The sequence below is a fragment of the Oncorhynchus tshawytscha genome, linkage group LG19 (assembly GCF_018296145.1).
Source record: "Oncorhynchus tshawytscha isolate Ot180627B linkage group LG19, Otsh_v2.0, whole genome shotgun sequence".
NCBI classification, from domain to species: domain Eukaryota; kingdom Metazoa; phylum Chordata; class Actinopteri; order Salmoniformes; family Salmonidae; genus Oncorhynchus; species Oncorhynchus tshawytscha.
In genome coordinates, this window is record NC_056447.1 from 35,848,881 (window position 1) to 35,862,076 (window position 13,196).

The window sequence follows — 13,196 nt, forward strand, 5'->3', positions numbered from 1 at the left end:
GAGGACAAAAGGGATATTGTCTGCTGCCTTAAGATTTACAATGGGCGTGAGGTGTCATAAAACCCCCCCACCTTCATACCTCTCGATCACTCCCCCTCAGCCGGGTGTGAGTGATGTCTCTTGTAGGAGTGTGGTCCACGGTAACCTGACCCGAACAGGCCAGTCATGACATCGAATTGGCAGGCAGCATTGCAAGGTTTAACATGCTGAAATGACTTACTCGTCGGCCACGGAGAACGAGAGGACACAGTCCTCGTGACCGTCTGGGGGCCATGTCTGCAGCTCGATATTGTTTTCCTCAAAGTAGGAGAAGAAGGTGTTTAGCTTGTCCAGGAGCAAGTCATCAGCATCCATGATGTTGCTGGCTTTCCCTTCATAATCTGTGATTGTCTGGAGTCCCTGCCACAAACAGTACATCTCATGTCTGAGCCATTGAATTGAAACTCCACTTTGTCCCTGCACTGTCATGTTGACTCGTTGATTGCCTGACAGAGTTCTTGCTGGTCTGTATGTAATCGTCCCTGTTCCCAGTCAACTTGCCGTGGTTAAATGTGGTGGGTCTTGCTTTCAGTTTGTGTGAATGCTGCCATCTATCCACAGTTTTTGATTTGGATAAGTTTTAATTGTCATAGTGGGAACAACATCCTATATGCACTTCCTGATGAGCCCAGTCTCCGATTCAGTGTATACGTCGATACTATTCTCATAGGCGACCTGGAACATTTGCCAATCCGAGTTATCAAAAAGGTCTCAAAGCATAGATTCCGATTGGTCAGACTACGTTGAACAATCCTTACCATGGCTGTTCCTGTTTAAGTTTTTGCTTAAACAGTGGGGAGGAGCAGAACTGAGGCGTGGTCTGATTTGCCAAAGGGAGAAACCTTATAGCCATCCCAGAAGGGAGAGTATGTCACAAATTACTAAGGTGGGTGGAATCAGGCGCAGAGAGCAGGTTTCAGTTATTAGACAGTTTATTCTCCGGCGCACAAAACAACGGTCAACCCAACACACAGGGTGAATAATCCAACGCAGGACCAAAATAGTCCGGAGAATAAAACTCATGAACACCACCAAATAACAGGAATACAAAAACAATCCCGCACAAAACAAGGGCGGGACAACCTACTAAATATAAGGACGCTAATTAAACTAAAATACACACAGGTGAAACTAATAAGACAAAACCAACAGACAAATGAAAAAGGGATCGGTAGTGGCTAGTAGGACGGTGACGACGACCGCCGAGCACCGCCCGAACAGGCAGGGGAGCCAACTTCGGCGGAAGTCGTGACAGAGTAGCAGAACGTGCGGTTTCCAGTGTGCACATAGTCCAGTTTAGTTCCTTGAGAGTCATTGAGGTGTCGGCTTGGGGGTGATTATACACTGAAGAAAAATATAAATGCAACATGGAAAGTGTTGTTCCCATGTTTCATGAGCTGAAGTAAAAGATACACCAAATTTTCCATACTCACAAAAAACGTATTTCTCTTAAATGTGCACAATTTTTTTACATCCCTGTTAGTGATTATTTCTCCTTTACCATCTGACAGGTGTGGTATATCAAGAAGCTGAATAAATAGCATAATCATTACACAGGTGCACCGTGTACGTGGGACAATAAAAGGCCACTGTAAAATGTGCAGTTTTGTCACAACACAATTTCCACAGATGTCTCTGTTTTGAGGGAGTGTGCAATTTGCATACTGACCGCAGGAATGTCCACCAGAGCTGTTGCCAGAGAATTTATTGTACATTTTCCCAACATAAGCCGCTTCCAAAGTCAATGTAGAGAATTTGGCAGTACACCCAACTGGCCTCACAACCGCAGACCACGTGTATGGCTTTGTGTTGGCAAGCGGTTTGCTGATGTCAACATTGTGCTCCATGATTGTGGTGAGGTTATGGTATGGGCAAGCATTAGCTATGGACAACAAACCCAATTGCAAGTTATCAGTGGCAATTTGAATGTACAGAGACACCATGACGAGATCCTGAGGCCCATTCTCGTGCCATTCATCCGCCGCCATCACCTCAAGTTTCAGCATGGTAATGCACAGCCCCATTTCGCAAAAATCTCTAAACAATTTCTGGAAGCTGAAAATGTCCAAGTTTTTCCAAGACATTCATACTCACCAAACATGTCACCCATTGAACACGTTTGGGATGCTCTGCATCGATGTGTATGACAGCGTGTTCAAGTTCCTGCCAATATCCAGTAACTTCGCACAGCCATTGAGAGGAGTGGGACAACATTCCACAGGCTACAATCAACAGCCTGATCAACTCTATACGAAGGATATGTGTCACGCTACATGAGGCAAATGGTCATCACATCAGATACTGACTGGTTTTCTCTCTTGAAAAATATATGTTATCTCAATGAGAAAAACCTGTATAAATAAAGGTAAAATAAATAAATAATTAAGTACCTGATGTCACTCTGTAAGGAGATCCTCACCCTGAGCTCATCTAAACGTTTCTTTAAGTAATGTTTAATTGATCTTCTAATTACATTGAGGATTTGAGATCTATGGTTAATAAGCAGGTTTAGTATACAGTAGTGTTATCATACTGCTATGAATGGTGTGCTTGCTCATGGCCAATAAGTGGTACAATACCTCCTGTGCTTTGGAAACCCCGAGCTCTCCAGAATTGAAGGACTCCAGCAGAGAGGAAGAAACTACAAACAGCAGGAGTACATTCTGTGTCTAAGTAGAGCCCTTCTCTGCAATAATGCACATTTGGAATGCAGTGAACACAGCCCAGATTTCCCACAGTGCCAGAGCAGTTACCTTCTGCAAGGACAATGATCAAAAAGCCCAACCTGAAAGACATTTGTTTTAAAACAAGGTGAAACACAGACTCGCTTCTCCCCAGGCTGGTGTATTGTTAGAGTTCTCAGTGTGATACACAGATCAAAGATGTCCCCTGAACGGGTGATATAATGAATATTAATAATAACTGAAAACTTTTAATGCCAGTTATGTTATTTAGTGTACTATAGTTTGGGTTTGTTAAGACCTATGGTGCATACTGTACTTGACTATCTGAAAAAAGTATGAGGGTGTCTTTCCCAATTACATGGCCGAGTTTTGAATCATTATGACATTTGTATTTGTATTTATTGTGAATCCCCATTTGCTGCTTCCAAGGCAGCAGCTACTCTTCCTGGGGTTCAGTAAAATTAAGGCAGCTTTACAATCTTAAAACATTACAATACATTCACAACAGATTTCACACACATTTAAGTGTGTGCTCTCAGGCCCCTACTCTACTACCACATACCTACAATACAAAAGCCATGTGTACATGTGTGTATAGTGAGTATGTTTTTGTATGTTTGTATGCATGTGTCGGTGCCTATTTGTTTGTTGCTTCATGTTCCATAATGTGGATTTGTATCTGTTTTTTATCTCATTTTACTGCGTGCATGAGTTACTTGATGTGGAATAGAGTTTCATGAAGTCATGGCTCTATGTAGAACAGTGTGCCTCCTATAGTCTGTTCTGGACTTGGGGACTGTGAGGAGACCTCTTATGGCATGCCTTGTGGGGTATGCATGGGCGTCTGAGCTGTGTGCCAGTAGTTCAAACAGACAGCTCAGTGCATTCAACATGTCAATACCTCTCACAAATACAAGTAGTAATGAAGTCAATCTATCCTCTGCTTTGAGCCAGGAGAAACTGACATGCATATGATTCATGTTAGCTCTCTGTATACATCTAAGAGCCAACCGTGCTGCTCTGTTTTGAGCCAATTGCAAGTCCCTCTTTGTGGCACCTGACCACACGACTGAACAGTAGTCCAGGTGCCACAAAACTAGGTCCTGTAGGACCTGCCTTGTTGATAGTGTTGTTAAGAAGGCAGAGCAGAGATGTATTATGGACAGACTTCTCCCCATTTTAGCTACTGTTGTATCAACATGTTTTGACCATGACAGTTTACAATCCAGGGTTACTCCAAGCAGTTTAGTCACCTCAACTTGCTCAATTTCCACATTATTCATTACAACATATAGTTGAAGTTTAGGGTTTAGTGAATGATTTGTCCCAAATAGAATGCTTTTAGTTTTTGAAATATTTAGAACGAACTTACTCCTTGCCACCCACTCTGAAACTAACTGCAGCTCTTTGTTAAGCGTTGCAGTCATTTGAGTAGCTGTAGTAGCTGACGTGTATAGTGTTGAGTCATCCGCATACATAGACACACATGCTTTACTCAAAGCCAGTGGCATGTTGTTAGTAAAAATTGAAAGAAGTAAGGGGCTGGGGAATTTCTGAATCTACCTGGATTATGTTGGATAGGCTTCCATTAGACAGGTAACTATCCACAATATAGCAGGGGTTGTAAAGCCATAGCACATACTGTATGTTCTTCCAGCAGCAGACTATTGTCGTTAATGTCAAAAGCCGTACTGAAGTCTAACAAAACAGCCGCCACAATCTTTTTATCATCAAATTCTCTCAAACAACATGTGCTGGGCTTGTTGAATGTCCTTCCCTATAAGCGTGCTGAAAGTCTCTTGTCAGTTTGTTTTAAATTATTTTATTTCACTTTTATTTAACCAGGTAGGCCAGTTGATAAAGATAAAGATAAAGCAAATCAGTGCGACAAAAAACAACAACACAGAGTTACACATGGGATAAACTGTCAATAGCATTGTATCTGGTCAAACACAATTTTTTCCAAATGTTTACTAAGGGTTGGTAACAGGCTGATTGGTCGACTATTTGAGCCGATAAAGGGGCTTTACTATTCTTAGGTAGGGGAATGACATTTGCCTCCCTCCAGGCCTGAGGGCAAACACTTTCTAGTAGGCGTAAATTGGAGATATGGCAAAAAGGAGTGGCAATATCATCCGCTATTATCCTCATTAATTTGGCTTGCCATTGTTATGTTTTTATTTAACCTTTATTTAACTAAGCTAATCAGTTAACAACAAATTCTTATTTACAATGACGGCCTACAATGGCCAAATCCGGCCGCCCTATGGGACTCCCAATCACAGCCAGTTGTGATACAGCCTGTCTGTAGTGACGCCTCTAGCACTGAGATGCAGTGACTTAGACCGCAACAATCATTTGTTCACCTCTTCCACACTTACTTTACGGAATTCAAAATTACACTGTTTGTCTTTCATAATTTGGTCAGATATACTTGGATATGTAGTGTCAACATTTGTTGCTGTCATGTCATGCCTAAGTTTGCTAATCTTGCTTATGAAAAAAATATTAAAGTAGTTTTACCCTGGAGATGTTTTGAAGGATCATGTGGTGAATAATTGATCTTGTAAATTATATTTCATTAGCCTCTGAGCACTAAATGAAAACAACACAACTTCAGTCAATAGCCCTCCGCTGTGACCTCACTAAAGGCTGCACAGGTTATAACCCACATTTATTGTTCATACACAACACAAAAACAACAATAAAATGTGTAGGCCTACTTTTTGTTTGGAATGGCAAGGTGATGCAAGGTATACTTGGTAGTACACATGCTGTATCGAGAATCTGAACCTTGGAAAGTGGGCTTTGAGAACTTCTGTCTCATACATCATCAAACATTAAGTTTATATTTGTTTAGGGGGAAATGAGGTTGATGACCTCTGGAATACACTGAGGGATACTTCTAAAGGCAAATTAATCAGAGGACTGCAAGCTCAGGACCTTTTTTCTATTTGTGGCACGTTAATGACAAATAGTGTTAGTTAAGAGGAGGCCTGTGTGTTTGGACTAGTTTTAATATCATCCAATACTGTATACAAATTGCTGTCTTGACAAAAACATAAACCTGAGTAAGCAATTCATTAGTGCTCCTTGGCTCTCAGAAATAATGCCATTGTATGCTAAAGACAATGTTCAAGAGAAAGACATGTTCAAGTAGTGTCTTGTCATCATTGACGCAGCTGAAATGCTGTTGATGTGAATCACAGGATAAAATGTTTAGTGGAGGGTGTGAGAGAGGCAGGGTCATGGAAAGACAAGGTGTACACAAGTAATAGATTTCTATGGCAGGTGCTGTCTCATGGCAGAAACAGTCTATAAGCATTTTCAGCTGATGCAAGTGAGACGCATTTCCATCATTAATAATATGAATATGTAACAAGTGTGACCTACCTTGGTGTGTATATGAAGTTAAACACCTCAAGTTGCATTGACGGGAGCATTCAGGGCACAGTTGATTACAGATGAATGAAAAAATTGCTTGTTCTACTTACAGTACACTTCATGCGCCACAATGCAAGCAAAGTTCAAGTGCAACACAAGCAAAGTTCTTCCTTCATCCCTCTCTCCCTCCCTCCCCCCTCCATGCCTCTCCCTCCCTCCATCCCTCTCTCTCTCCCCTCCATCCCTCTCTATCTCCCTCTCCCACCCCCCATTCCTCTCTCTCTCTACCCTCCATTTCTCTCTCCCTCCCAGTCCTCCCATAGGCCTTCTGTGGCGGTGCTCTAAATAGGATGGAACCAGACCATTTTCTGCTCTTATGGATTAATCAATCTGTTTGTTTTCTGTTTCCTGCCTGTGTCTGCAACCTTCCTGTGCCCAATTAGAATACCAGCCAGATTAACTGATACCGTGGCTCTCATGGACTATGTCAAAACTCTCATTTTAGGCATTTTAGTTTTATGCACCTAGACTGACATATTGGTTTATACTTATAACAGTTATGGTGTTGCATTACAGTTATGAGTAGCATTTTTTGTTGTTGCACCAAATGCAGTTTATTTTACCTATCAAAAAAAGTATTATGTAATTCCAGGAGCTATCTTCATGAACATACCATGGGGAAAGGTGTGGGTAGAAAGGCGAGAGAGGGAATTTAGCCTATAACCACCTTCTTACTGTCACTGGAAATTCACTCATTAATACTCAGCTGTAGTGGAGAAAGGTAAACGGAAGTTAGGAGGAGATTATTTAGGGCCTGTGGACTAAAAGACTCTTCCACCATTTTCACATTTTTAAAAGCAAAGAAAATGATTTGGCTTTACTCAGTATGGCCCTCTTTTTCTTCCATTCCATCCATCCATCCATCCCTTACTTTTGAATCAGTTCAGAGAGAGGGTAATACAAGAGACCTCATACCACCTCTGACATCTTATTTATTTTATTTTCCATTCAGATGTTGAATCTTTAACAGATGGTAGCAGTTGGAATGGTATAGCATTATGTGGAACAAGGAGATCTTAAGAGGGGATGTGTTGGGTGGTCTATGTTTCCCTGTTTAACCCCCTGTTGTGGTTTCTTGTTCACCCTGGGCAAGGCCGAAAATCGAAAGCAAGAGCTTAATGTAATTCAACACACAGGAGGACCATGTACTGAACAGCCTTGCACAGCAGCATTAAAAGATTGAGCAGGAGTCTGCTCACAACTCAACAATTACAAATGCAAGATGCCTTGAGTCATACCGCTGCTGCCCTCGCTGCAGTGCAAGACCGAGGAGATACCAAAACAATTCTACAGATTAAAAAACGGTTTAGTTGTAGTTGAATTGATTATACATGTTACAATTCACAGTGAATATCTTACCATAATTTTGCAATACAACAGTGTAATAGCCATAATGATGACCAGCCATAACAAATCAAAACAGTAAATCCTCAAATTCTAGTCATGCGACTGCCTTTCCTCCAGTTTCTGAGAGGCCTCTCATCCCTGCTGTGCTTAAGTTATTTGGTGGTCTGTGGAAGTGAAGTACCTTGGATGACAGGGAGCTTTCCTAGACAGCTGTCTCTCTCCCCACATGAAACTGGAGGCTCCCCTGCCAAGGCGTCAGTCCACCCCCATCTCCCAAGCTTTTGGCCTGGTTACTCTACGCGGCCTCGCCCAGAGCTGGCTCACATGGCGCAGGCCACACACACAGCAGCAGGCCCGGGTGACAGATGGAGCTCACGGAGAGAGATGGCCCGATTGGCTGCAGTACACAGACGTGGTGCTAACCACCCCACACAGAGAGGATGGTGTCCTGAGACATTGTAGTAGACACCTGATGGAGGAACTCGAAAGTAGGATGTTACAAATGGAGAATTTAAAAAAAAGTTTAAACTGCATTTTTAAAATCGGTTTTCCGTAAAAAACAAACATACAATTACACGTGAATTCAAAATGCAGCTGCACTGATGCCAGCAATGGTTTGAGTCTCACAGTGCATCCCTTTCAGAAGGTTAAGCATTGCACCTTTACTACAATTGCTGTACCTCAATTCTACCTCTCAAAGTTAGCATTTCCTTGTCATTTAACTTCTCAATGTATTGCTATACAGGACTTTGCTGTTGTCGATTGCCTTTCTCTCTTTTTCCAACTGTTAATGGCAAATAATTGATTCCTCGACTGTTTGCACCGATTCCCACTTATGAATATCAAGATTCAATTCCGCTATGAATTGACTCCTAAGATTCAGTAATTTTGGAACGGATGGGACTGATTAGCTGCCATAGCGAGCTTTTGAGGGATGGAGAGAGAGGGAAGGGGCACAGTATAGGCAGGTCGGCCACCAGACAGACAAAGTCAGAACCGTGCACTAGGCCTATCTGTTGTCAATCAAAAGTTGTATCATGCAATGGACGGCTGTGTTTTGCAATTTCTTGGCTTGCAATGTCTTGTAACTTCAGGAAAGCCTATCATCGATGAATAGACTAGGATATTCTACAGGCAACAGACCAAAGACTGAACACACACTCGCATCATTAGCGAAGAGAAAGAACAGGCGAACCAGCGTGGGGGGGGGCAGGCAGAAAGAACCGTTCACATATATCTTGGTAATCTTTATCTCGCAATGTCTTGTCGTGCATGCCTTGCAAATTCACCAAAGTAGCCAAAAAGTTTGCCTCTTCCTCTCTGGTTTTATTTAAATTACAGAACTTTCCCCAGGCCTTCATAGCTTATCGTCTAGTTTGGCTATAACATGGAAAATAATATTTTGTGATAGCTGCACTCAGATTTAAAAAAATTGTGGAGATAACTAACCAGATTTTAAAAAATCTTTCTTAACGTTAAGGATCTCAATTTTGTGTTGTGGATGTGCTGTGCTCTGTTGTGGTGATTTTCTCTGCCTGATAATGACAGGGGATGGGTATCTGAAGAGAGAGAATTTCAAAGGTCTCTGGTTGATGCAAAAACAATCACCTCTCTTTTCGATGTTCCACGTCAGTTGTCTCTGATGGGAGTCCTGGACACTCCAGTGGTTTCTGTGGATTATCTGCAAAATTGTTGTCTTAACAGTCATAAGCAGTCCACAAGCTAACCTGAAAAAAATGCTGGTGGTTTATTTGGAATATGTAATGTCTGTAATGGCTGTGCTCTAAGACTTTTCTCAACCATTGACGAGGTGACAATGATAGGTGAGCCCAGATTTCACAAGATCAGAGAGATTCTAGGATTACAACCCTAAAAGTACAATCACAATCATACCTTCATCACTCCCTCATTAACACTTACAGTCAACACCTGTTGCTTTTTTCCCTTTTTTCCCCAATGCAGAAATGGGAAAAGTGAAAGTATCTGTATTTATTTCTCTTTCTCTATCTCTCTTTGTGTTTCTTTCTCTCTCTCCCTCTCTCTTTCCCTTGTCTTTGATGTTTGTTCTACTTTGAAGATCGGTGGGAGAAGTCAACAGCCACATACTGTACATGTAGATTTGTCTGTGTGGAGAAACACACAGAGGAGGCACCATTCATCGAGGACATCATGATGACATACGGTATGTCTTAAAAAAAAGGCAACATGTTGTCTCTGTAACTAGACTTAATCCGCAAACAGAATTTGGTAATTAGCCTGCTTTGAAGGCTGAGATGTAGAACGTGAGGTTCAAATGGTAAAAGACCTTAAGAGCTTTTTGTATGTGTTTATATCATCAAACACAGACAGTCAGTGGACATGGCAGATTATTCATATTTTATTCATTACCCTCTTCTCAACTTTGTGTTTCAACATGTACACATGCATGCTACATACTGTACAGCACATTTCTCAGCTGGATTCTGCTTCTTTATTATGGGATGCAAGCATCAAAACTGCATGGTATATGTGACTTGTTTCAGGAAACTAGGTATATGTCACGCATAACTACTTCACCAGAAATGCATTTGGAAGTAAACATTTTTTTAAATCAAAATGAGTTCTCGGGCAGAAATGTGCGTGTGACAAATAAACATAGATTTTATTTGATATAGTGTGTGTTTATCAAAGACGGTAATGTGAAGAACAACATGACTTGCACCAAAGTCAAATTAGGATATAACGGTAGGCCAATGAGACCAAGTTCTAAAATTCTCTGGTGGAATGCCCTGCTTTTATTTCGTCACACTCACAACCGTAAGCTATTTACTATAATTAGTTCGCCATTAACTTGTAAACCATGGTCTTGTTGCGAGTTTATTTTCCTGTAATAATGACTACAAATTAGCGAAAGTTAAGATTTTGTCAGCTATATGATATAGTCATTATTTGAACTGGCTAGCCAGCTAACTTAATGTTAGCTAGCTAACAAGCTATAAAGGAACACAAACATTGTTTAGACAGTTTCTTTTAGTTGCCTGGTTTGCTAGAATGACATATACTAAATTCATTTCTAAACAGATGGGTTTATTGGTGTTAAAATGCACCAATTATGCTATTTTGGACCACCAGGCTGCTAATGTTGTGAATCAGTGTACTTTTGTCATTTTTGTTACAAGTACAAAAACAATCAAAGAAATGCATACAAAAATAACCCCAACCTTACAGTCCCCATCCACCTGTATGCATCCTCTTTCCTCACCCGGAAACTATGTATCCCACCCCACCCCGCCTAGCCAAACTTAAATGTATTTCTAAATCCTATCATTGGATGGTTTGTTTCCCAAGGGACACTACAGGCCAGCATAGCTGACCTAAATTGTAAATATAGAAAAAAAAGTGTTGCCTGGTAATGTGTATGTGTCTTTCAAATGTTGAATTCTTCTCAAACCATTACTGCCCATGATATCGGTAAGGCTACAGATTCCACATTTGGACCATTGGGGAGATGCAAATGGATGCCAACCAAATCGCAAGGCATTATTGTGAAATATTGGAGGAATCCCAGTTACATTGTTCTTACATTTTGCGGCGAATATTGTGCGAGCATTAATAGGACCAAAACTTAGTTTAAAATGTTTAATGGATATATCAGTGAATAACACCTCTTCCATGGCAATATGAGACACCATATTTATCTCTCTATACTCAGTCAGGGGGCAGAATAATCATGTCTAAACCAATTTAGGATGGGACGAAATGTTAGTGCTTCGGAATACAATTTCAAGTTTGGTATGGATAGTCCTTCTACGTGTTTCCCTCTTTGTAAGTTTGTTTTACATTTTTACATTACATTTTAGTCAGTTAGCAGATACTTTTATCCAGAGATACTTACAATTAGTGCCCTCATCTTAATGTAGCTAGATGAGACAAAAAACATCACATCCGTATCAAGTACATATCAAGTCAGTGCTCATGGAAAAGAGAAATGGCATTTTCTTCTTTTTTAAAGAACTCCATGTGAGTTATTTAAGATACTCTTCAAAGAGGTAGTATTTTAAATGTTTTTTAAAGATGGGCAGGGACTCTGCTGTCATGACTTTATGGGAAGGCTTATTCTACCATTTGGGTGCCAGGACAGAGAGATTTTATTGGGCTGAGTGGGAGCTGCCCACCCGTAGGAATGAGAGGGCCAAGAGATTAGAGGTGGCGGAATGGAGTGCTCGATTCCCCATGCTGCTCCACTAGGGTTTTGAAGATGACTTGAGCTTTGACTGGAAGCCGTTGGAATGTGCCGAGGAGCTGGGTGACATGGGATAACTTCAGAATTTTGAACACCAGGCGGGCTGCAGCATTCTAGATAAGTTTCAGGGGTTTGATGGCACAATCAGGGAGCCCAGCCAACAGGGAGTTGCAGTGGTCTAGAAGGGAGATAACAAGTGCCTTGATTAGGACCTGAGCCACTTTCTTTGTGAGGAAAGTTCATACCAAGGTTGTTCACCATGAACCTGCAGGAGCGAGTCACTGCTTTGATGTTTGCAGAGAACGACAGGGTGTTGTCCAGGGCCACGGAAAGGTTTTTAGCACTTTGGGAGGGAGACACCATGGAGTTGTCAACCGTGATGGAGAGGTCTTGGAGCGGGCAGGCTTTTCCCAGGAGGAAGAGCAGGTCCATTTAGTCAAGGTTGAGCTTGAGGTGATGGGTCTACATCCAAGCTGAGATATCTTCCAGGCACGCCGAAATGCGTCTCACCACCTGTGTGTCAGAAGGAGGGAAGGAGAAGAGGGGTTGAGTGTCATCCACATAGCAATGATAGGAGAGACCATGTGAGGATATGACAAGAAAAGAAAGAAGGGTTACTGGTCTGTAGTTTTTGACGTCAGAGGGGCCGGGCCGAGTGTTGGTTTCTTGAGGAGGGGAGCGACTTTGGCCTGCTTGAAGTCAGATGTGACGCAGCCAGGGGTCAGGGATGAGTTGATGAGGGAAGTGGGGAATGTGAGAAGGTCTCCTGAGATGGTCTGGAGTAGGGAGGACGGGATAGGGTCAAGTGGGCAGGTTATCAGGTGGCCAGACGTCATTAGTCGCAGGATTTCATCTGGAGTGAGAGTGGAGAAAGAGGTCAAGGTGTAGGGTAGATCTGTTTACCTTGCCATATAAAATATAGAACATGTATATTTCTTCTCTTTATTTTATTTTAATACAAAGTGCCTTCGGAAAGTATTCAGACCCCTTGACTTTTCCATCATATTGTTAGGTTACAGCCTCATGACAAAGCAAAAACAGATGTTTAGACATATCATTTACATAAATATTCAGACCTTTTACTCAGTACTTTGTTGAAGCACCTCTGGCAGTGATTACAGTCTTGAGTCCTCTTGGGTATGGTGCTACAAGCATGGAACACCTCTATTTGGGGAGTTTCTCCCATTCTCTGTAGATCCTCTCAAGCTCTATCGGGTTGGATGGGGAGTGTTGCTGCACAGCTATTTTTAGGTCTCTCCAGAGATGTTTAAGTCCGGGCTCTGATGGGCTACTCAAGGACATTCAGAGACTTGTCCTGAAGCCACTCCTGTGTTGTCTTGGCTGTGTGCTTAGGGTTGTTGTCCTGTTGGAAGGTGAAACTTCATCCCAGTCTGAAGTCCTGAGCGCTCTGGACCAGGTTTTCATTAAGTCTCTCTCTGTTCTTTGCGCTGTTCATCTTT

At 41.8% G+C, this 13,196-nt stretch overlaps 1 pseudogene; it reads right to left on the minus strand.

Annotated features, from left to right (window-relative positions):
- Positions 1–216: 216 nt before the first annotated feature.
- The window catches only part of LOC112218965, a 149,512-nt pseudogene continuing 136,532 nt past the window's right edge, over positions 217–13,196 (minus strand).